Source organism: Myiozetetes cayanensis, unplaced genomic scaffold, assembly GCF_022539395.1.
Source record: "Myiozetetes cayanensis isolate MyiCay16 unplaced genomic scaffold, myiCay2020 scf5-8, whole genome shotgun sequence".
Taxonomy (NCBI): domain Eukaryota; kingdom Metazoa; phylum Chordata; class Aves; order Passeriformes; family Tyrannidae; genus Myiozetetes; species Myiozetetes cayanensis.
The window spans coordinates 58597553-58620485 of NW_026087742.1; the positions used below are offsets into that span (position 1 = coordinate 58597553).

The window sequence follows — 22933 nt, forward strand, 5'->3', positions numbered from 1 at the left end:
TTTAAATGATTGTTACTGATACTATTTTCCTAGTTTCTCTCATGTTAAGTAATTTAAATAACAGTGTCCAAATTTCTAAATCCACAGTATCTTTAATCCATGGAGTACTAGAAGGAGGATAAGTATACTGGATGTAGCAAAGATTTGCTGTCTGTATATGAATGCAATAAGAAATCTTGATATTTTTTACTATCCTCCACTAGAACTGTTTGACCTCCATACAGTTTATGGCAGTAACTTGTAGGACAACAACTGAATGCTCTGTGCATGAGCAGAATACCTGTTGAATTTGAATTTGATTAACTAACTGTTGAGTAAGTAATAGAGTGGTACTTGGTGAATTAATAAACTGTTTATTGGTTAAGAATTAACCAAGAATTGTATCTTGAGAATACTATGCTACATAAAACATGATCTGAAAAGAATTCATTTATGATAGCAGCAACTAATGCTCCTGAGTGTATGTAGAAAGAGCTATCTTAATTAAACTCCAATGCAATAGGACAAGGATATTTTTGCTTTAAAAGTCATCTAGCAGCTTAGAAACTCGAAAACATTCCTATGTGCTTAGCTTTCACTGCAAAATACAGAGAGTTGGTTAGTGCAGCTCTTCAGGAACATGAAAAACCATTAAGCTTTAAATAAGTGGGTACCTTACTTTACATTTATTTACTTTACATAAGCAGGTACCTTTGCTAATGGTAGGCTCAGGCCATGGGCAGTGTGTCCCCATCCAAAACAGAAGGATTTGTGAATTTACAGGGGTCATAGCCAGATGTGACCTGAGGACTGGGTAGCCATGTGGTGATGGAGCTTGCACACAGACATAGATGGCAAAGGATCTAAAATCAGACACAATGAACAAGTTAAAGAAAAGCATTTTATGTTGAGGAGGATGGGATGAAAGTTGTAGAAATCAAGAGAATGGAAAGTCCCATCCAAAGTACTATTCCTTCTACATTCAAAAGAGGAAAAAGGGCAAAAGAGACCATGGAATTTAGTCACAGTGCTCTGTCAATCATCTCTTCTCCATCTTTGGATAACCCACAACACCCACAGCTTTGGATGATTTACAGCACCCTCAGTTTTTAGCTAGAGACCTGCCAGAAGGGAAGGTAATAAAGTGTGCTAGACAAAAATGGAGGATGTTGGTTATTAAACAGGAGATTTATTTTTTATCCTTTCCATTGTTACACCTGTGATTTGACCTGTGCTCTCAAACACAAACAAATAAAGACAAAATATTAAATAAATATAAGCTTCCACATGTTAACACTATCTTCATCTGCAGCTTGTAAGTTTAGGAATGTAATACTGTGCTTGAGCTAAAAATATTAAGAGTTTTGAAAGATCTGTTCGTTAGCTAATGCTTCCTTTGACCACCTCCCCACTTCTCAAATTTCACAGGGTTTGAAAATTGCCTGATGTATTCATTGCAATTCAAGATAATGTTTTAAATTCCCCTTCTAACTGTGAATTTTGTGGATTGCTTTTAGATCTTGATGATATAAGCACAAGGGCCCTCTCAGCTCTCTGAAGTGCCTGTTTTAGGCAGCCAGACTCAATGGTCAAATGGCCGGCAGTGGTGGTAACTGGAGTACTCTTCATGGCCGGTAGAGAAATCCCAAATGGGATACCCCTAACTTCATAATAAAAAAATTCCCCTTCATGCTATTTGAGTACAGTAATTATTCCACTGACCAATTTAGAAGAGGCTTGACATTAAAACAGTGTCAGGAGAGTGTGCATTGTGCTAAGGTAAATAAGGGTAGTCCCTATGTCTGAGAGCTGTTTTTTCAGGTTTTTAGCAGACTTAGACATTTCTGCATCTTTTGACATCTGGGTCACAACCATAAAGTTTTTCAGCACAAGTACAATAATTATAACATTATAAATAGATTTTTCAGCTCATCTCCATGTATTTCGTATCTCCTACAGAGCAGAAAACCCTTCTTTCCACTATCTGGGCATTTCTCTAGTACAAGGAAGGTCATCAGCAGCTACAGATGCCAGAGTAGCCAGCTGCTCTGTAGACCTTGCTCCCTGAGGCCTCACTACTAGAGCCATTATCAGTGGAACGGTGCAGACTAATAAACCTTGATTTTGGCAAATAGCCCAGGGGCAGCCAGCTGGGATGGGTTAAATCATCCTGAGGTTCTTTTAAGGTGCTCTGGGACCTATGCAGGGCAATGCACAGAACTGACTTAATGCTTTTGGCCCCCAGTGACTCCTTCCATCTCTCTTGTCTCTCACAGCAAGGGGAAATGTATGTATCAACTAATAATAAACCAGTGCTGAGCATGTGGAGAACACCATGCCAAACATAAAACAGCTGGGGCTCTCTGGCCAGCCATCAGCCAGCTCAACCACATCATTGCCTGAAGTCTTCATGAAAATAAGTAAAGATGAGTAAATAAGAAACTTTCAAATCAACCAAAAAAAAAAATCTTAGAACATTTGTATAAAGCTATTTTACTATTTATTATGGCATAGCTTTTATTTCATAATAAACACAAATCTCTCATCATGTTCTTCACCAAAAAAAGGGACTAAAAAGATGGAAAATGCTTACAGGAGGAAGAAGGAATCTCTCTAAGAACACTTACATCTTTGTACCTTCAAAACAGCTTAAAATACAGCATTGCTCTTGGCTGTCTTCCAGTGTGGGTACAAAAAAGGGCTATATTTCTCCTTAGAAAGTAGCAATCTTGACAACATTCTTACGATGTTGTACTTCATTATTTAGTTTAACAGGGAAAAATCTTGTCTGAGAAGAAATCAGGAGGTTTTATAAATGAAGAGCATACTGCAGGAAGCAGAGTGAGATGCTCTGTGCACAAAATCAGTTCAACTTTTATTCCAATTAAGGAAGAATCCAGGCTTTGTATCTCCTGTGCATAACACATTTTAATTTAGATTATGTTAATGGTTTTGTGCAAAACTTAAAATTCTTGTTTCTAGAAAATTTCATCTGTAATTTCTGACAGCCTGCACCAAAGGTTCACCTGCTAATATTCCAGAGCAATGAACCAAATGCACAGCAATTTCACACACACTCATACACAGAATCAATCCTACCATTCAGAAATTATATTGGCCTTTTTGGCATTTACAGTTCACTATCAGAACACTCTACATGTGACTCTCTTTTACAAGGCTTTCAAGCAAGATGCAGGTTTGCAAACACCAGGAACACAAAATACATTCACTGTTTCAAGAAGTATCATTTTTTTGCAAATTAAAGATAAAGCCAAATCATATCAGACAGACTTTGATTCAAATTGTAATGAATCTTTATCCCATTTTTAGTGAAAATGCATTTCTTTATAACATTGATGGGTTAGACTATGTTATCCACATTAAGATGCTTCTTTTGCCTTACCATGTAGATTTCCACTGCTAAGGTTCCGTCAATAGTCTTATAAAAAAAAATATTTCTTTTTCAGAGGTTTGTATCAACTATAAAAATAAGTTCCAGGATGAAAATTGCCAGAGTGTTGGTGGTCAGTTTAAAGATACATGATAGTATTGTTCTTAATATATTTTTAGCATCTTTTGTAGAATACGAAAAAGAAAGCCCAACCCAATCCTCCTTCTCAAGCTTTGTTAACCATTTTTTTACACGGTGTCCAACTACAGTCTCTAATAGCGGGGCAATATAAAAACATCACAAAGATACTTGCAGCGTCCAAATGTATCGGGGATAAATGCAGCATAACTGAGCAATGTTCACTAATACTGTGCCATTATTTGACTGAAAAAAATCTTCACTAAACTCTTTCCCAAGATGCTGTCAAAAAAACTGTGCAGGCATAAAGTGAAGGACAAGATCTTGTCATGATTGATACAGGTCAGAAGCTGGCCAAAGAATTGAAGTCCAAGAATAGGAACTAACAACACTTCTGAAATGAGTGATGTAATTGGATGTAATGTTGATAATTATATTGAAAAGAGAGTAGTGTTACAGCAAAAGCCCCAAAAGACATAGAATTGATTGCCTGAAATATATATATACACACACACACATATATATATATATCAAGAGGTATTTTAGAGGAACCAAACATAAAGAAAGCAGAAGAGCACAAGGGTGTCAGTGCTAACAAGTCCCAAAAGAATCTCTTTGAAAAGGATAGGCTGAATGGCTCATGCAGTAAAGATCTGGCAGTGTGGCACTGCATTGAAGGGGCCAGGGAAGCCAATTAAAGGTTAGCTTGGATAAGGGATAAGACAAAAAGGTATGGGAAAATTACTGCAAGTCTCTTAGAAAACTCAGACTCTCACCAAACATACCATGTTCTGTATTAGTCACCCCATATTCTCCAAGAAATATAAAAGCAAAGCAAAAATAGGGCAATGAGTATTATCAAGAACACTATAAAGTAGCTCATAGGAACCATGGCTGAAGAAGCCTCGGATTGCTCACCGGGGAGAAGAGGTAGTTGTGTAGGAGCATTACAAAGCTCATGAATTTTATTGAGGAGGTAGGTGGACAGGTACTATGAACTCTGTTCCATGGTAGAAAACTGGGAAGCATTTAGTGACATAAATAAAGAGGCTGTAAATGAAGAACAGGTAGGTGGAAACAATTCCAAACTGCAGCAAGGATTACTCCCATGGAACTCCCTGTTATGTAAAACTTAACTGAATTAAGATAAGTTCAAAATTAAAATGTAAATAAAGAAAGAAATACAGACAAAACCACACAGAAAAATAGATCATATACCTTAGACAACAAAAGTGTTCAAAGTGATAGAACAGGAGGTAGGGTCATCTATTATTAAAGTCACCTGACACTTCCTATTACAATACCCTGTTGTCAGTTGCTCTTAGCTTGCCAATCACTAGCAGTTTGGACTGAAATTTTGCACATCGAATATCTGCCTGAGGCTGAAATACTCTGGAAAATTTTAGTCTGAGCAATTCAGCTGCTGCTCAAATGGAGCCAGAGAAGAGTCCTTGGTGTTCTTATTTCATTATTCAAAAAAACTGGTGTTGTGCCTCGGCAGTTGTAGCCCCTTCAGACTTCTGAAAGAAGATGTAATATTTCAGAGGTGAAAAGCCTTTGCACTGTAGCAGTAACATTTGCCATTCTCTTTAAACTCTACCTGAAAATTCAGGCAGATTACGCTTGTGACTAAAATTCACTCATACTCTGAAAAATAGATCTATTTTTGGTTTTAATAGCTGAAATCACAAAGGATTACATCTTCCATGAATGTGCTGCCTTATGCTTGTGCCTCCGCTCAGCAGACAAAGAAAGAGTTAAAGTGGAAAGATCTCAGCTATTGTCAACATCTGAAATAATTTGTTCCAGTTTTTCATAGCTTGAAACCTAAAGTTGCCTTCTACTTTCTCTCCTCCTTTTGCCTTCAGTCTGCAAAGTTTACAGCTTAGCTGGTGATGATGAACCTAACCTTGTGACATTTGCTGAGATCAGAGTGCCTAAATCAGAAGACTGTCTGAGTAGCCTGATTCTCCTAAAAGCCTGTCAGGTCCGGTGCAGCTAATTGGGTCTTGCCTCATATGCTCTGCCTGTGATTGTTCGAACAACAGAAGACAGAGAACAACAGAACCAGCAAGCAGAATTTTTCCCAAGTTTTGCTATTCTCATCTCTCTCCTTATTTATGGGGAAAAATATCTTCCATGACAATTCTAAGGGACGTTTGCAAAGTTCTGAAAGTTTTGCTTTTTTCACTTACTGGCCACTTCATTTGAAACATCGCCTCCTCTCTGCAGACATTTTGAAGAGAAACCAACTTTTCAGACTCTAATCTGCAGTAGGATACATCATGATCAGGATGTATCTAGTCCACTCTGAACCAGCTGTTAGCTCACCATCTAACACCACTTTCACCAGGGAGGTAGAAAACACCTTTTTAACCTGCAAGTGAGGGCCAGGCAGGTGCTGGTAGATTTCTGCATGTACTCCATGATCAAAAAGAGCTCATGTCAGAGCTGACATCATCATGTACCCTCCCTTGCACTTCTCTCCATCAGAAGAGGCTCATCTCTCCTTGTGTTCTACAGCTGGCACAGGAAAAGACACTTTGGGAGTTGCTGCAGGTGGAGGAGAAAAGGAATGGTGATCGGCCATGCCATCAGCTTGGTTGGCATGGCATGGATGGCTTAAAAACTGGATTTGGCCCATGTGGTTCGGATGGATGAATTCACTAGAGTCAGTAGATTTGCTCGTTTTTTTTTCACAGCAGCTGAACTGGTTAGCTAGGTAGGTCGTGTTCTCAGCTGTACTACAGCTGTATTCAGGGGAGCTTAGAGAAGAGGCTTTTCTCACCTGGGACTGCCAGTGACTGCTTTGTCCTTCAGTGTGTACTGAAGTGGCCGCAGGACAGTTTCGAGTTTTGTGGGGCTGCAGTACTTAACAAAGGCTGCTAATGGGCCATGTGCCCTGCTGCCCTGCTCTGCGTAATGCCAGCTCTTAACCACTTCTGCCTTGCCAGTGAATTTTTGGCCTTTGACATTTTAGGCAGCTTTATAGCTCATTTGCACTGCTAAAATGGGACAGAAGGACCAGGTTAGGAAAGGTCCTTTCTAAGCCTAGCATAAGGACTTTTAACTTAACCGATAAATTTGCTATTCAGAGAGGTTTTCCACTGGCTCCTTTGGTCTCTGAGTTCCAGCACTGAGAGGATTTATGTTTCACACCATGTACTGTAGTTCCAGATATTTAAATCAAGAACATACTTGTCTGAGCTTCACAGGAAAGTATACTACTTCAGATAGAATTATGGCCAGCATCTTTATGTTTTGTTGTCACTAAAGCATTAAACAGATCCTTGCTGCCTTGTATAATTCTAAAAACAGTCAGGTTTCTCAGATTAAATGCCAGTTTCACATTATGAAACAGGTTGTGTTCCTGAGAACTAAATCACAAAATAACTATGGTGCTAGGCCAGGAATTCATGTGTTTTAATCTTGCACTCACCTTTTTCAGAATTTCTAGATTATAGGTTTATGTTATCACGAACAGTCATGGTCATGATTCCCCTCCAAACACGAACTGATGTCATTCTGAATCAGAGATGAGGTATAGTCCATCCATCAAAAAAATACCCAGTGTAGCAGAAGTAATGGAAAACCTTTCCCACTTTATTTGCCACTTTATAAATCTGACTGCACTTGTCTGAATCCTTTTTCCCTAGGGCTTGTTAAATTTCAACAGAATTCTCTGTCATGTTGTGAACTGAATATGAAAAAGCAAAGTGACCAAATTGTTACTCAGCAAAGCTAAAATGAATAGTAACACGATTCTGAAGATCAGCAAGCCACAAATTTTTAGAATGATTTTAAAAGAAAAAAAAAGCTAGGAAAGAAAAGGCCTCTTCAGGACAGAAAAAAATCTCATAGATCTTAAAAAGAAAGAAAAAAAAAGGAAAAAAGTGATAAAAGAGAGATGACTGATACAAGGAAAGATAAAATGTAAACTACCCAGCAACTTCTTTGACATTCTCCTTTGAAGGCAACCTACCGCAAAGCAGAATATTCTAAAATAAATATTTTGGACTGTACTATGCATCCAGTTCCACCAACATAACTCCACTGCTACTAGCAGGACTATGCCAGGGTCCCAGGTGGCAAAGATGAAAACAGAAACTCATTATGGAATAAGAAATGTAAGAATGCTTTGCCTGCAGAGTGCCACACAAGTAAAAAGAACATTTAAATAATACTGGCCCTTGATTCCCTCAAAAGTTGAAAGCACATTTATTCAGCTTGAATTTCAAAATCCCAGCCACAGTTTATAAAATGTGCTTGATCCCTGTGTAAGACCCTTTGGCATTTTCTTTCAGAGAAAAGATCTCCAGATGTTATTTTTACAGTTCATCTTAAGTAAATGTATGTGTTTAGCTAAACAGGCTTAAATGCAAGAGCCACCTAAGAGAACAATGATGAAATGCTTGACTTGATTTATGGACCAACTGTCAAACCCTTGTTTATGAACATCTGGCTTGGAAGGCGATTTACAAAGTTCTTCTGTCAGTAAATATCAGCACAGTAAGCTCTTCTACCTTACAGACAGCTCTAAACTGTGAATGTAATTAGTGAAGAAACGGCATTGGAGTGTACGTCTGAAGTCACATGCAGCTTATCCACGCTCACAAAACATGAACTTTACAGGACTTCTAACATGTAATTTGTAATCATTTGCAACATTTTAATTAACTAAATATACAAACTATTGAGTTCGGAACCTAAATTTGCTACCTACAAGCTGCACATGCAAGCTCAAGGATGTCTCTCATGATAGCCTTTCAAAGAAAGCTCACGCGCCTCCCTGACAACCTCTCAGCAGCCACTATGGCCTGCATGTGGTAGCCCAGTTTTCTCCCACACCCCTGTAGCAGTTCTCTCTGGCTTTGTCACACGTGTCCAGCAGAAGTCCCTGTGAGAGAGGAACCTCACTTATCCTCTGCCCACCTCCATCTGTTTGTTAGTACAGTGTCTGCAGTTTTCCACAACAACAGCTTGCACGGGCCTAAATGCCACAGCAACATTCCTAATTCAAAGGCTGATATAATCTAAAATCTACAAAGCAAGGCTGATCCCAGGAAAATTGAATTTTTCTCTCCATCTTTCCCTGTTTTGTGACAACATGACAACTCAGAGATGACACAGTCCAGGCACCCTTTCTCTAATTCAATTTCAGTTCTGAAGAAAAAGTCTACTTTCATCTTGGGTATAATCTAATATCAGGAAATGATGAGTTATTTTGGTGAGGAATTTCTTTGTTCACTGAGGAAAAAAAGCAGCAGCTTTATTGTAGAAATCACTTTCAGCTGAAATGAAGATAATGCCAATCTGGGCCCTCACTATAGATTCAGAAAGATTTGTATCATCTGCATCAAAATGTCTAACCATGTCATCTCAGACGGGAGCCTTTTCACCTCCCCATATAGAAAAGGTGGAAAAGGTAAAAAAAATGAAGATTTTGTAGAGTGATTTGGCCCACCTGCAGCAACCTCTGCATCCCCTGGAGGAGATTTTTATCTCTTTCAAAAAGCTATGGCAGAAACCTACTGTCATTACAGTCCTTTCTTTGTCAGTCCTGTTGCATATTCAGTAACAGGGAGGCAGAACCATGTACATACTTCCTTGCTATAAAGAAACTACTGGGAAATCATTCCAGTGATTCCTTAAACACCACCAACAAAAAGGAATTAAATCTCAAACTCAGCCTTGATGAAAAAATTACTGTGAACTAGAGAAGCAACTCAGAACAGTCTTGTTTTTGTTAAGTCACATTAGAAAAAAGCTGTTATATTCTTGAGTGGTTATGCATACAAGCAACAGCTAAGACGTTTACTGACAAGGATGAGATTTTCAAACATGCCTAAAACATTGAAGAGTTTCATCACATGAAAATTTCACAAAAGTCATTGACTACAAAACTGTTGCAAAAGGGACTGATGAAAAATGTGTCAGACTGAAGTAGAACGGTAGTCCATTCTAAATGAGGCAAAAGGGATTTGGAAGATAGGGCACACAGGAGGAGTAGCTGGAGCTTTTTTAAGACATTGTGGTTATAAATGATAAGAAAAATAAGTATGGAAGCAGCATATTTGTTTCAATTTCCAAAAGTATTTGACAAGTTTCCATAGGAGAGATAAAAGACTAAGAGGCACAGAACAGGAATAAAGAAACAAAAAAGTCTTCTCTGTATAAAAACTAGCTCAAATTGCTGTTTTGCCCTTAGAAGATGACTATCCCTTTTCACACAAGGGATCTTTTCCTTACAGCCATAAATTGACCATTATCCTGTGGGTCTAGATTTGGAGGGCTACTTTAAGAATAATGTCACACATTCGTAATAGCATTGCTCTAGCTGTAACGGTCTAAAGGCATAAACAGGACAAGGCTTATGGGCCAGTAGAGTCAGGAAAAAAAAAAAAAGAGAAGCCCATGTTCAGATCTAAGAAACAGTGAACTTCCAAGCAGAGCACAAGTAGAGAGTACATCCTTTGAGTCTGAATAGATATGTTAAGTCAGGTAGACAAAAAGGCTGGTTGGCACCTGTAAAATAGAAAGGAATATTAAAAAGAAGTGGTGACACTGACTATTCTGTAAAGTAATAGATAGGTAAGCCTATGGCAGTTGAAAAGATTAATTATAGTATATATATATATAGACAGTAAAAAAAGTCAATTCAAAGGAAGGAGTAGTTTTTGCAGTACATTATAATTTTCCTCCCTTTATTAAAGTTTTAGTCCCCTAGTTGCCTCAGATAATCAAGAGAGCTGGTGCATATTTTTCCAGGAACATGAGTTGGTCCAAGAAGCAATGTAAGTTTTACCCACAAATCTTGCTTCATGCAGAAGGCACGCAGGCGTAGAGCCTGCTCCTAAAAATGTGCACCAATTGCTTCCTTGCTCTGACAGCAAATATATGTTGGAGGACCTGCTGTGACCCTGCCTCTCTCTTCTCCTCCCCTCTGCACTCACAAAGGTTTATTTGTTATCGGCACACAGTCTCTGAATTCAGGGCAGCACAGGCTGTGAGTGGGCTTGGGCTTTAAATGAGAGGGTTAATCATATGTGATGGAAAAGACTTTTTTTGTTTGTTTATTTTCCAGGTTTTCTAATCTAAAAGACAGATGAAGCCTGGTCTTTTATGGTCAGATTTATTTTCCTTTATTTTACTAACACAAGGGGAAAAAAAATCACAACTTCTTATTCCTGCTGGCTCTGCAAACCTCGACAAGTGGAATAGGGAAACTGCATCCTATTCTGGTCTGTATTACTGATGGAGGGGCTCGCTCCTCCTAACCCCAGGATCATTTTCTTCTCTATTTTCTTCTCTGGAACTCCAGGGGGGACAATCAAGGCTCCAACAATATTTTCCCAGCAACATTTTACTACTGTATTTTACTGATGCCAGAGTGAAACCAGGTTTGTTACCTTTTAAATCCCCAAATGAGCTTGCAGAGTGGGGAGTACTTGCAAACCTGTAAACTCTATTTATATGCAGCCACCAAGAAACATGGAATTTCCTGATATTTTCAATCTATAACACAACTGTAAAAGAAAACTATGATAAGTTGTCATCTTTTGATCATAAAAACCTGGTGAGGAATAAAAAAAGTCCTCTAGAGGACGTCTTTAGTTCATGTTTACTACATAATATGTGGATGAGGCATTAAATACAGCATTTCAAGGCTACAGATTAAACAAATCTTGGAAGCACAACAAATAATGGGTCATGTAATCAAATCTAGTGAGATGCAGCTCTCATGCAACATGGCCCACAGAGGTCAGATGCTATTCTGCATTGGAAAATGTGAAAAAAAATGTGAGTTAGGATAAGGCAAACAACCTAGGAAATGTCTGAAGTCCAAACTGTCTTTGAATTCTAACAAGAAAACTCTGAAAATGTACCACTAGATCCACAACCCAATGCCTGCTAGCATTAGGAAGGGAGAATTACAGTACCCAGGAACAGTGGCTAGAACAAGCAGATGTGTGATAATGTTTCTGTTACGTGATCCTTAGAATAATAGGATCCCTCTGTTACTACTTGAGCGAGCTGAGACCTTCATGTCCATTAGTAGGTATCTGTAGCATTACAGAGATTGCATTCAGATCTATGACAATGCTTTGTTAATAGAAAACTAGAGATCAGGCCAATGAGAAAGCAGAGAGGTAGGAACACAACTGTCTGCTAAAGAAGCTTAGGTAAAAAAGCTCTCCACTGAGAACTCAGGGCCTCAAATCTCCAGATGAATAGCTGAAAGGATGGTTAGCTCTCCTGTCCCTGACGAGCTCAATTGCTGAAGTAAAACACGGGAAGAGAGGCAGTCCCTAAGGGACACCAAATGGTGCATATGAGTCATTGGATATCATAATTCTGTTTCCTTAGGATTGAACCTTTACATTTCTTTATATTTATGTAGAGATGCAAGCCATCCCATCAGGTGGTACTGAAGCAATTAGTTATAGAGAGGTATGTGCTGGGATCCTTGATGGAGATGTCTGCTCACATTCAAGGCCCCCTACTAGAAACTGACAATATATAATAGGCCCCTTGCCTTCAAGAGGACAGTTTTTGTCATGACGGTTACGTGCAGGCCTGTTTCTGCAGAATCAGATGGTTTGGGTTAGTTTTATCTTAATTCCAGCTTAAATTCCATTCAGACACCATCAACAAAAAACCAACAGAAATGCAGTCAGTTTTCTCTTTTTGAAGGGAAAACGTATGGCACAAGTTCCAAACCACATTTAGATCTTAAAGCTCAGAATTAATACCTTGAATTGCAGCCAGAAATGATCTTAGTCTTGAGGTTGAAAGTCTTTAGTCTTGGGAGTCGATAAATCAGTCATGACAAGCCTAAACTGGCTATGGTTTATTATAAAATCAAGCTTGATTATCCACTTCAGGTAATTAGACAGACCAGAACAAAAGGATACAAAGTTAAAAGGCAACACATGTACGAATAACTGGAAGAGAAATCTTGCTTAACAGAGGCTGGTGAATAGCAAGAATAAACTTATACTTGATTTTTTTTCATATACTCAATTCTGGCTAATAACATAAAGGGACCCCACAATATTTATAAAAAGCAGTTCATTAAATCAGCTACTCAGCTTCTCAGCTGCAGATTCCTCCCATTCCCTAGTACCTGTGCACAGTCCTGAAATCCAGATGCAGCTTCTGAGCTCTCTCCACTTACAACTCATGGCCCTTCTCTAAGCCCCTAGGAGGTTACCAGTGTACTAAAAGCATAGTGAAGAAAAAAAAAAAAAAAAGATTTTATGACATTTATTACATTAAAGGAAAGCAGCACTGTGTTTGGGTATAAGCACACATTTAATGTGAATTGGAAGACCATAAAATCTGTTTTACTTTTCTCTTTCTTTCCTCTTGATTTAGGTGAATTTATTGCTATTTTTACTGAATACTTAATTTATTTATGGTACTGGCTATTCTAGCAGATAAAGTTGTAGGATATTCTGTAATGTCTCAAAAATGCTTCAACAGAGCATGCTTGAGGTGCCAAAATTGTTATCAAAAAGCGCCAGAGAAAAAGGTTTCAATGATTATTCTTGGAAAGGGCTCAATCATGCAAATCCAAGTATAGATCAAGTCCTGAAACAGGAGATTTCCAATAGAAGGGTTAAGTACCTTTGACAGATGCAGTTCAAAACAGGGTAAAACTTCAAAACTGCAGTTGATTATAATATTCTGCATTTATTTCTAAGGAAACAAACCACTCGAAATACAGTTGCATCAGAAAGAAGAAAAATTGTTGCAGAAGCATAGAACTTTCCCTCTCAGTTTATTGCAGTCTGGACATTTCTTTTCTGAATCACAGCTTGTGCTACCAGATCTTCACAAAAATCGTGACATTAAGCACATCTGCACCTTCTCCTATGGTGCTGTCTTCTCCAAATGCTAGCAAAGCTCTTTCCTTTCCCTTTTCCAAATCTTTCTCTAAATATCACAGCAGCATAGTCAAAGAGGAAGAGAAGGTAGGAACTGTCTGTTTCTAACATGCACAATAGTTTGCCTGGTTTTCAGTGCCTGATTCAGAATATCAGATAAAAAGAGTTAAGCTGCTTTTTCACTTAGCACCATATTACTGCTGTGCCAAGATACCTATAAAAAAAGGCTACATAATAGGCAGGCAGCTCCATAATCATTGCTGCTTTTCATGCCAATCAGTATTATCCCATTGTTCCCATGCAGTCCCTTACCTACCTGGTTTATCTAAGTGAACGGAAAACAGACCATGCGCAATTTAAGCCAGGATTGACTTTTGAGTGTTCAGGCAGTGTTTAACTTACTGGAGCTTAATATCTCTATGCCCTTCCTGAATGGAAATAACAAATAATTACTAAATAATGTAGGCACTGTGGCCAGGAAGAGGAGATTATTTATAAAGGAAAATCTGCTAGAGTCAAGGAAACCATTTTTTAAGAAAAGAAAAATTGGATTAAGAAATGTGCAAAAACAGGAAAGACAGATAAAGCTGTTCTTGTTCGTGAACAGATCCATTAAATTTCTGAAGCCACAGCAACAGAATATCTTTTATATTTGGCAGAATACAACCTAAATCCGTGCCACAGCATATTAGAGCATATTGTATGTATTAAGTTTAATTATCTTTCACCTCCACGTCCACTAACAGAACTTCTCCAGTGACCAGCTGCTTCCCATTAGAGAGACATTACTCAGAGCTGCTGATGTCACACACATCATTTGTCACCACCAGCACATGGGAAGGTGTGGCAAATCCATTGTTTGTCTGACCGAAGTCAACAATAATGAAGTATTCTGTTACAAGCTCCCTTACATGCCCAGGGGTTAGGCTCATTGAAACTCAACTTTCTTCTTCAATGCAGATGGTCAAAAGACATTTTTCCTCACTGATTGTCTCTGCTCATATTTCACAGACTCCTGCAGTGAACTGAAAGTGCATCTTCATGCACTTTGTCAGAGCTAATTCTCATGCAATAAGCAAAGGGTATTTGAAGGACAGGTGTCAGAAAGGAAAGAAAACCATGCTTATGTCCTTCCTCTCCAGGTAGAACATAGAAAGCAAGCTACTCATGCTTGCTTTCCAGGGGCCAGGCTCAAATCATCCACCTAGTCCAGCTAGGTAAAAAGAGAGCCCGACTGGGCAAGAACAAAAGATTTTATAACCCTTCATTTGGGATGGTTGCCTGGGGATTCACTCCTATTTAAGTCTTACCCTCCCAAGGAAGTTTTGCTCTGGGACTGCCCCAGCTGAGGCTATTTGTGCCATCCTGATCTCTACGCTCGTCTGAGAACACTCGACGTGGACTGAGCTAACAGTCCTCTTGGAACTGCTGTCTCCGTCCCCTATGGACCATCTACAGAACCTGTAAACAGCTTTGGCTTAAGGGCTCAGGTAGCATCATCATTACCTTGCCACCTAGACACCACAACTGTGCTCAGCAGCTCAGCTTTGAACAGTTTGCCACTCACAAGACTTTATTACCCCTAAAAATACACAACCTGGTATTGATACATCATCTTTGCTTAGTTAAAATGGTTAATCTGCTCCATCTATTGATTTTTTATCCACAATAACTCAACTTTTCCATCATCAAACTGTAGGCCACACAGAGGTTACACTGGATTCCCCATTCAGCCAAGGAACAACCTGGGATCCTTGGATGGGGAGTGATATGTGAAGGGAAAGTGCTGCAGGCAAAGCTGCTCTCCAACAGAAGTAAACAGTCAGTAGCAAATGGTTCCCAACAGCCTCTTGGCTTACTTTATGCAGTGGGATGCTCATAATTACTCATGGGCTTTCTTGTCTAGAATAAATTAACACACAAAAAGTAATGGGAATGGAGGCTTTCCAAAGCATGATAAAAGACAGAGACTTCTGCAAAAATAAAATATTTCATCATGTTACTCTACTGTAACATCAAATAAGAACACGCCAAACAGATTGTTGGTGGTATAATTACCAACAGCCAGGAATGAAGAAAAAAAAAACCCAAACCAACAAACCCCCGCCAAAACATCCAAACAACATTGCTTGCATCATAAATTTATTCCAGTATTTTGAGATCACTAAGAAGAATACGCCAAATAGCAATCAGTCTGTTTTCCTAAACTTGTAACTGGACTGGACAAAAGTTTAACAGAAAGAGAGATACCATATTGCTGAAAAACCCTTCACTCCACATACAACCCAAGTTTTTCACTTAGCAATTCCCTTTATGTGGCCCTGCTCACCTCTGAGTCTTGTTTAGTTGGGACATTCAGCCCTTCATACTATCTTAAACACTACTATTTATCTTTAAGCACTGAACAGATTTTAATCATTATCTTCATCCCTGGTCCTAATTAAAGTCTAATATAGAGGAGGCACTTGAATGACCTAAGAGGCACACTTACCCCTGATAGCGTGTCAAAGGCACTCAGTTTCTGCCACATTTCCTATGGCTGTCAAATCCCTCTCTCCTTTTTCTGTTGTTAACTGACTGTGTTTGTTCCTAGCACTTTAACGTCCCCTGATGTGAAGTCTCCTTGAGTAACACTCACATGATAGAAAGTGTGATTAACTCTGCAGGAGCTTTTCAGGTCAATGAAAAAAACTACTCGTTACACTAGTATATAATACTTTAGAGATGTTCCCAGTGGCTCTACATATTGGGATTCCCACAGTACCTATTCTCTTTTACCCTTGCTGCTCTCCTGTGTCTTGATAATAAAAATACATAGTTTTATCTGGGTAGAAGTTCAATACTAATCCTTTAGAATATGTTTCATAAAACTGTAATTATTTTGATTGGTCATTCAGAAAATTTAAATGGTGTATCTTTTCCTCTTGCCTAAATGCAATGTTTCTGTAGGGAAGATGATAAGAATAAAGCAGAAAGGAACTAGAATAAACTTAAAGGAACTAGAATACAATTAGGAAAATCATATTGTTTTCTTCAGAGCCTACCTTACTACCTTTCTCTTGCCTTACAGGCTGACTTGTTAACAAAACGCAATGCATAACACAGGTTGTGAAGCCGTAATAGCTGAAAAGATGTCTTCTGGAGATACCTTGTAACCTTGAAAGGGTTACAAAACCTATAGCAAACTGCAGATTTTATTAAGACTTCTGACATCTTCTTTTACTGCTGGATGTCAAAGCCACTGCAGCGTTCAGAACAGGGGTAAAGGTGCTGGACACCACTGTGCCATGGGTCTGCTGAACTCCTCAGGGGCTACTTGTGGTCTGCAGCTTACAAGGGCAGGGGAACCAGAGCGCGTGGAGTGCCTTCGCCAGCTGCCCATGTGCACCAAAGCTTACATCTGGAGGGTGCTAAAATTTAATCTAAAACAGTAGATTCTCACGCATTTTTTCCCCTTAAAAAAGGGACTATCATCAGCTCATAATACAAGTGGCTCACTTTAAAAACTTTTGTGGATAGACCCTGTAATTAATTAGCAGGAGGTAAGTATTAATTACAGAAAAGGAATCCATGTTTTGTTAGGCATGTCTTGGATGATTCGAATTATGTGCTCATTGGCACAGTGGTTCAGTGGCTAAGCAATGAAGCGTAGAAAAAGGAAGCTTTAATAGGTAATGGGATAGCACGGGTAGAATGAAATGAGACTGCCAGATGGCTGCCAGTGGCTCCAAGCCTCCAGTATTGGAGAGGCCACAGAAGAAGAGGTATACACATGAGAGTTCGCAGAGTCTTCTGGCCAGCTGACTTCTTAAAGACTTCAGCACTTCTTAGGGTGCAGTCTTCCTTTGGGAAGGCACTGAATATAATCAAATATACCTTGATTTCCTACTTGATTTGACTTTTCTTCATTAACCCCACAAAAATAGTACACAACCAGAACAATGAGGGATATGTTTACAATTTAGTCAGCATAAGATGACCTGCAGTCAACAATAATTAATAAAGCGTGCCTGAAAGAAAGACACTAACACTTAAAGGACTTTTCCATACCAAGGGAGACAGGTGAGGGCATTTTTTAAGTCTCAGACCACATGTGATTTTTCTCAAATAATCCCTATGTCTTCTATTCTGCATAGGAATCAGTGATCTCTTCAGATACTAGAGCGAGTAGAAGGAAAAGCCATCCTACTAGTCCTCCTCCTGATATGCCCATCACATGGAAAAATGCTTGAGACTAATTGGAATCTGAATATAGTGATTGCCTTTATTTACAATCTTCATATTGAAGAAAGAGTATGAATATTATGTCTACAAACACTTGAACTAATAAAATTCTGGGAAGGATGTTTAACCTTGTGTTAACCTTGGGAATCTCTAAACAAAATTTCACAAATTTTTCTGTTATCAAAAAGTACGTTTGGGGTTGCAGTTTCAGGATTGCAACTAATTACTGTCACGTATGACAAAAAAATGAAGTTTTGCTGAGTTATGACTTGATTTGGATAGATAACCTCTAGTTTGGGGAACCTTGTTCTATTTATTAATGATCAAGAGGATAGCCCATTGGAGGGAGTAGCACTTTGGTGCTGACTTGCCTTGTACATCGCTCCCTATGAAGTATCTGATACTCAACACTGTCAAAAGTACAATCCTAAGCGAGGTGACCTGATTGGAACTGACAGTTCCTATGGTCCGCTGAAATCAGGTCAAAAGATAAGTGTGTGGGAAAAGCAGAGACAAATGGAAAAACAGAAAGGTTGATGTAAGTCACTAATATTTCAGAACCTCCAGTGTCTAAAAAATACATGCCTGAAGCCACAAAAATGGTGTTCTTTTCTATATCTTCCAGTAAGCAAGATATTAGGCTTCAAAGTTTTTTGGTCCCTGATTTCACTAGGATTTTGCACAAGTGATCAAAGAAACTTTAGCCAAAAAAAAGGCTGTAGGTCACCAAAAATTTTAGTATCTTGAGGCTGAGACACGTTGGCCAGCCTCACATGGAAAAATGTACCTTAATAACTATTCTGTAAATAAGCAGAACACATCCGTTTTAAGACACACCCTTGACTTCTGGGCAGACCTGTAACTTCCATCTTGGATGTCTTCTGCTGTGGTTTATTTTACTCTGTAAGAGCACAAATATGCACCACAGGGCATGAGCCTCAAGTCTAAATGAATTACCACTTGTGTATTACTCTTCATTTGTACCATGGAAATTTTTGACATATACACCATTTTTGACTCAAAAGTATTTAGGTAATCTAAATAATTCTGGAAGAAAGCACCTCAAAATTACTTCATGTTTTTCAGAGCACTGGTTAATTAATGAAAGGAGAACCAAACTGAATCAGAGAAATAAGTTTCTCAGCAGAATATCTTCCTTTAAAAATAGGTGAACTGATGGTATCTGCTGAAACAAACGAAAGCAAAAGAACACTAAATTCAGGAATGCCAAAACAGACTTTAGAAATACTGATGCAAAAGCAATATAAAACATTCTCAGTTGTCTTAGGTCACTGAGTATTTCTTCTAGTCTGAAAACGTAACCAAACAGTAGACTTGAATGTACTCGAAAGATGTGCTTGAATCAGAGTTGCTGAGTGCAAAAAGAAGATTTAGATCTCAAAAAGGTGAACTACAGACTATCCTTTTGCTCTCATCTGACTATATTTATCAAAGTCTCAAAGCATAGGAAACAGCAATTGTAAGGCCTACATAACTGAAAAGCAGTTTAACAGATTTCCTCCAGCTTTTCCAGGTCTTGTTTTTGTTTCTGGGCTGAAACCATCTATGAGGAACTTCAGCCTAAAAGGTAAATTTTTGTAAGAAATTATAGCCTGCTGAAAGGGGAGATTTAGACTGAAAGTACTTTTCAGCCATAACTATTCCACATCAATCTTTAACACTTTAACTAATGCATTATTAAACTACAGTTTATTGTATGAATTATGTATCTGTATAAATGCATATATTAGTGTATACGTAATGCAGCAGCCAAATATTATGAAAAAAATAACATAACAATAAGTGGAAACAAAATATATGTAGAAACACAACAGGTATTATACAACTATTAACAAGAATCCATCTTTACAAATAAAAGGCTCTGACATTTGCCCAGATCAAAAATCCAATTTTACAGTACTGGGAGATAAGGAATTAAATAGAGTGTAGATATCATCTAAACTGGTATTAAAAGGTTAGCAGTGCTTAAAATTGATTAGTTACCAAGACAAGACAGCCTGCATCCCAGGCTGTGAGAAGAGTATTGGCCAGATGTTGCAGAAGCTTTAGTTGTCATTTTAACAAACTTTTGATGTAGACAAAAGCTTCACAGATTGCAAACTAGGAAGCATAACTGTTACAAGGCAGGCATCCCAGCATGTTACACAGCAGCAAACCTAAGAACTGTTGGGGAAGAAAAGTAATCAAAAACCTTTAAAAAGACTGAAGAGTTCATATGGACTCTATACGTGTGAGAACAAAAAAGCTCTGCATAGAAATCAGAAACCAGTCAGTTTGTGGAATGAAAGTCCATGAGTGGGTAAGTACCTTGAACACTGAAAGACCAGAAGTCTAAGAGATATGTCAGGATACAGATGAATACCTTACACCAAATTTCAGATTATGACAGGTTATGTAAAGATATCCAAAAAGATCACACTCTCTCCAAGATCATTTAATGCTATTTACTACTTTCCTAGCTGTCAACAAGGCTGTAAAAAAAAAAAAAATTAAAGATGGACAAATAATTAGCACTAGGACATGGGCGTGTCATTTTCATCTCAGAGGAACGTAATGAGATGACAGTAGCAAAAGCATCAGTGGCTGCTGATAAAGCTAACTTCATTACTAGGATTACTAGCAAAAAAATTAAAATCACCAAAAAGGGCTAAGAACTAGCTAGATGGTTGATCAAATATGGTGATGCAAACTCTCACTGAATGTAGATACAGTAAATATATTAGAGGAAATAAATCTGTCAGTCTTTTCATGGCAAACTGATGTTTTGCCATTATGGATTTGCCACGAAGAAAATGTGTCAAAACCTTGCGAATCTGAAGGAAATATAATGAAGTGTTACAGCACCTATTTACCTTGAGAATACAGGGGAGTTTCAAACAAAGGGGAAAAAGTAAAGAAAAGAAGTTATTCTGCACCTCTAGAGAAATCAGGCAGCATTTCAGTAATTTACATTTATTACTTATGGCACCTTTTATACATTGAAAATGCTGAACAAATATGAACTGACTTGTACATCATCTTTACAATACGTGATACACATAATTATGGAAATTACAGTAGGGGACTGTCAATGAAATAAAGTCCTGGAGATGCTTCTTTGTGGAGAAAAGCATTGCACCTGAGATGAGGCTGCCATGTAGGGATTGCATAGCACATCTGAGGACACAATTTACACCTAAACTGAAGAGGCAGAATAAAGCAAGACAAAGAGCTGTGCAAATCTCCACAGGATATGCAAGCAAAATGCTTATAAATGAAAGTAGAAGAAGCTGATTTTGACATATGGCTATTTTCAGGTTGGAGGTAATTGCATTCAAGTTGAGCACAACACCTTCAGGCAAAGCCCTACTAGAAAATGGAAAAAGGTGTTTCCCTGTCAGCACAAAGAATCAGTAAATCACAGAATCACAGAATATGCTGTGTTGGAAGGGACCCACAAGGATCATTGAGTCCAACTGCCCAGGACCATTCTCAAGAGTCACACCATGTGCCCAAGAGTATCATCCAAACACTTGAACTCTGTCAGGCTTCGTGCTGTGACCACTTCCCTGGGGAGCCCGTTCCAGTGCCCAACCACCCTCTTCATGAAGAGCCTTTTTCTAATATTCAACCTAAACCTCCCCTGACACAACTTCAGGCCATTCCCTTGGGTCCTGTCACTGGTCACCACAGAGAAGAGATCAGTGCATGCCCCTCCTCTTCCCCTCACAAGGTAGACTGCAATGAGGTCTCCCTTCAGGCTCTTCTTCTCCAGGCTGAACAGACCAAGTGCCCTCAGCTGCTCCTCATACAGTTTCCCCTCAAGGCACTTCACTATCTTTGTTGCCCTCCTTTGGACATGCTCTTTTAGCTTAATATCTTATATTGTGGTGCTCAACACTGCACACAATATTCAAGGTGAGGCTATAGTACTGCATAGTAGAGCGGGACTGAGTTGAAAAGGAGCCATAGTGAACATTGAGTCCAGCTCCTGACTTCACACAGGACAAACTAAGAGTTAAACGATGCATCAAAGAGTGTTGTCCAAACACTTCTTAAACAACAGGCCATGACCTGAGGAGCTTGTTCCAGTGCTTGACTACTCTCATGAAGAAGAAATTTTTCCTAATAACAAGTCTGAACAACACCTGATGCAGCTTTAAGTCATTCCCTATCACGTCCTATCATAGGACACCAGAGAGAAGAGATTAGCATCACCCTCTGCACTCACCTTCATAAGGACGTTGTAGGGAGCAATGAGGTCGCTTTTCAGCCTCCTCCTCTCTAAGCTGAACAAACCTAGTATCCACAGTTGTTCCTCATAAATCTTGCCCTTTAGTCCTTTCATCATCCTTGTTGCCTCTCCTTGAACACACTCTAATATTTTTTATATCCTTCTTACTACACACAGCACTCAAGGTGAAACTGCACTAATGCTGATTAAAGGGGGATAAACATTTCTTTTCACTTGAGCTCCATTGCACCTAATGCACACCAGGTTGGTCCTTTTGGGTCAACATTGTTGACTCATACTGGGCTTCCCAACAACCAAACCTACCAGATTTTTTTCTGCAGGACATTGCAACCTCTTGTCCCCCAGTCCACTCATCCATCCAGGATTACCTGATCCCAGGTGCAGAATCTGGCATTTTTGTGCTGATTTGTCCTGATTAAACATCATATAGTTGGTGACTGGCAAGCCCTCTAATCTATCCAGATCTCTATATTAGGCCTACCTACCCTCAAGAGAATCAGTAGTTTCTCCTAATTTAGTATCATCAGTAAACTTAGTGTGGACTCAGCTCCTGTGTCCAGGTTATTGATAAAAACATTGAAGAAAATTGGATCCAAAGGAGTGGATGGTTTTGCTTGTTTCTTTTAATCGGAAGCATGGGGTTAAAGCCAGAGATCACGAATCAGTTCACAGCCTCCACCAGCTAAACTCTCTGCTTGAGACTGATTCATTATAAATCAGCTTTCTTGCAGCTTAGTTTACCCGCCTGTAAAACAGGTAATTCAGAGCCAGACCGTAAGCTGTGTACTGGCACAGCTCCACTCAGTTCCCAGAGTCAGGAGGGGGCATATTTGGCCAAAATTAAGCATCACACATCCCTGGTGAGGCAAGCAGAGTGATTTACATCATGACCTGGCTCACTGCATCCAAGTCTACACGGACAAGCACAGATGTGACAGGATGCTGCTCTGATACAGATATTGAACAGCTCTTCTTAAGCTGAAGTGGCAATGCAGCTTCCAGAGGAGATCTGTCATATGCCTAGCATGTGGCTTGTGTCTACAGAGCACCCACTCA

At 39.0% G+C, this 22933-nt stretch overlaps 1 protein-coding gene across 12 annotated transcripts in view; it reads right to left on the reverse strand.

The window, feature by feature from the left end:
* Positions 1–22933, reverse strand: part of ENOX1 (ecto-NOX disulfide-thiol exchanger 1) — a 361706-nt gene that overhangs the window by 110078 nt on the left and 228695 nt on the right. The window lies entirely within an intron of this gene.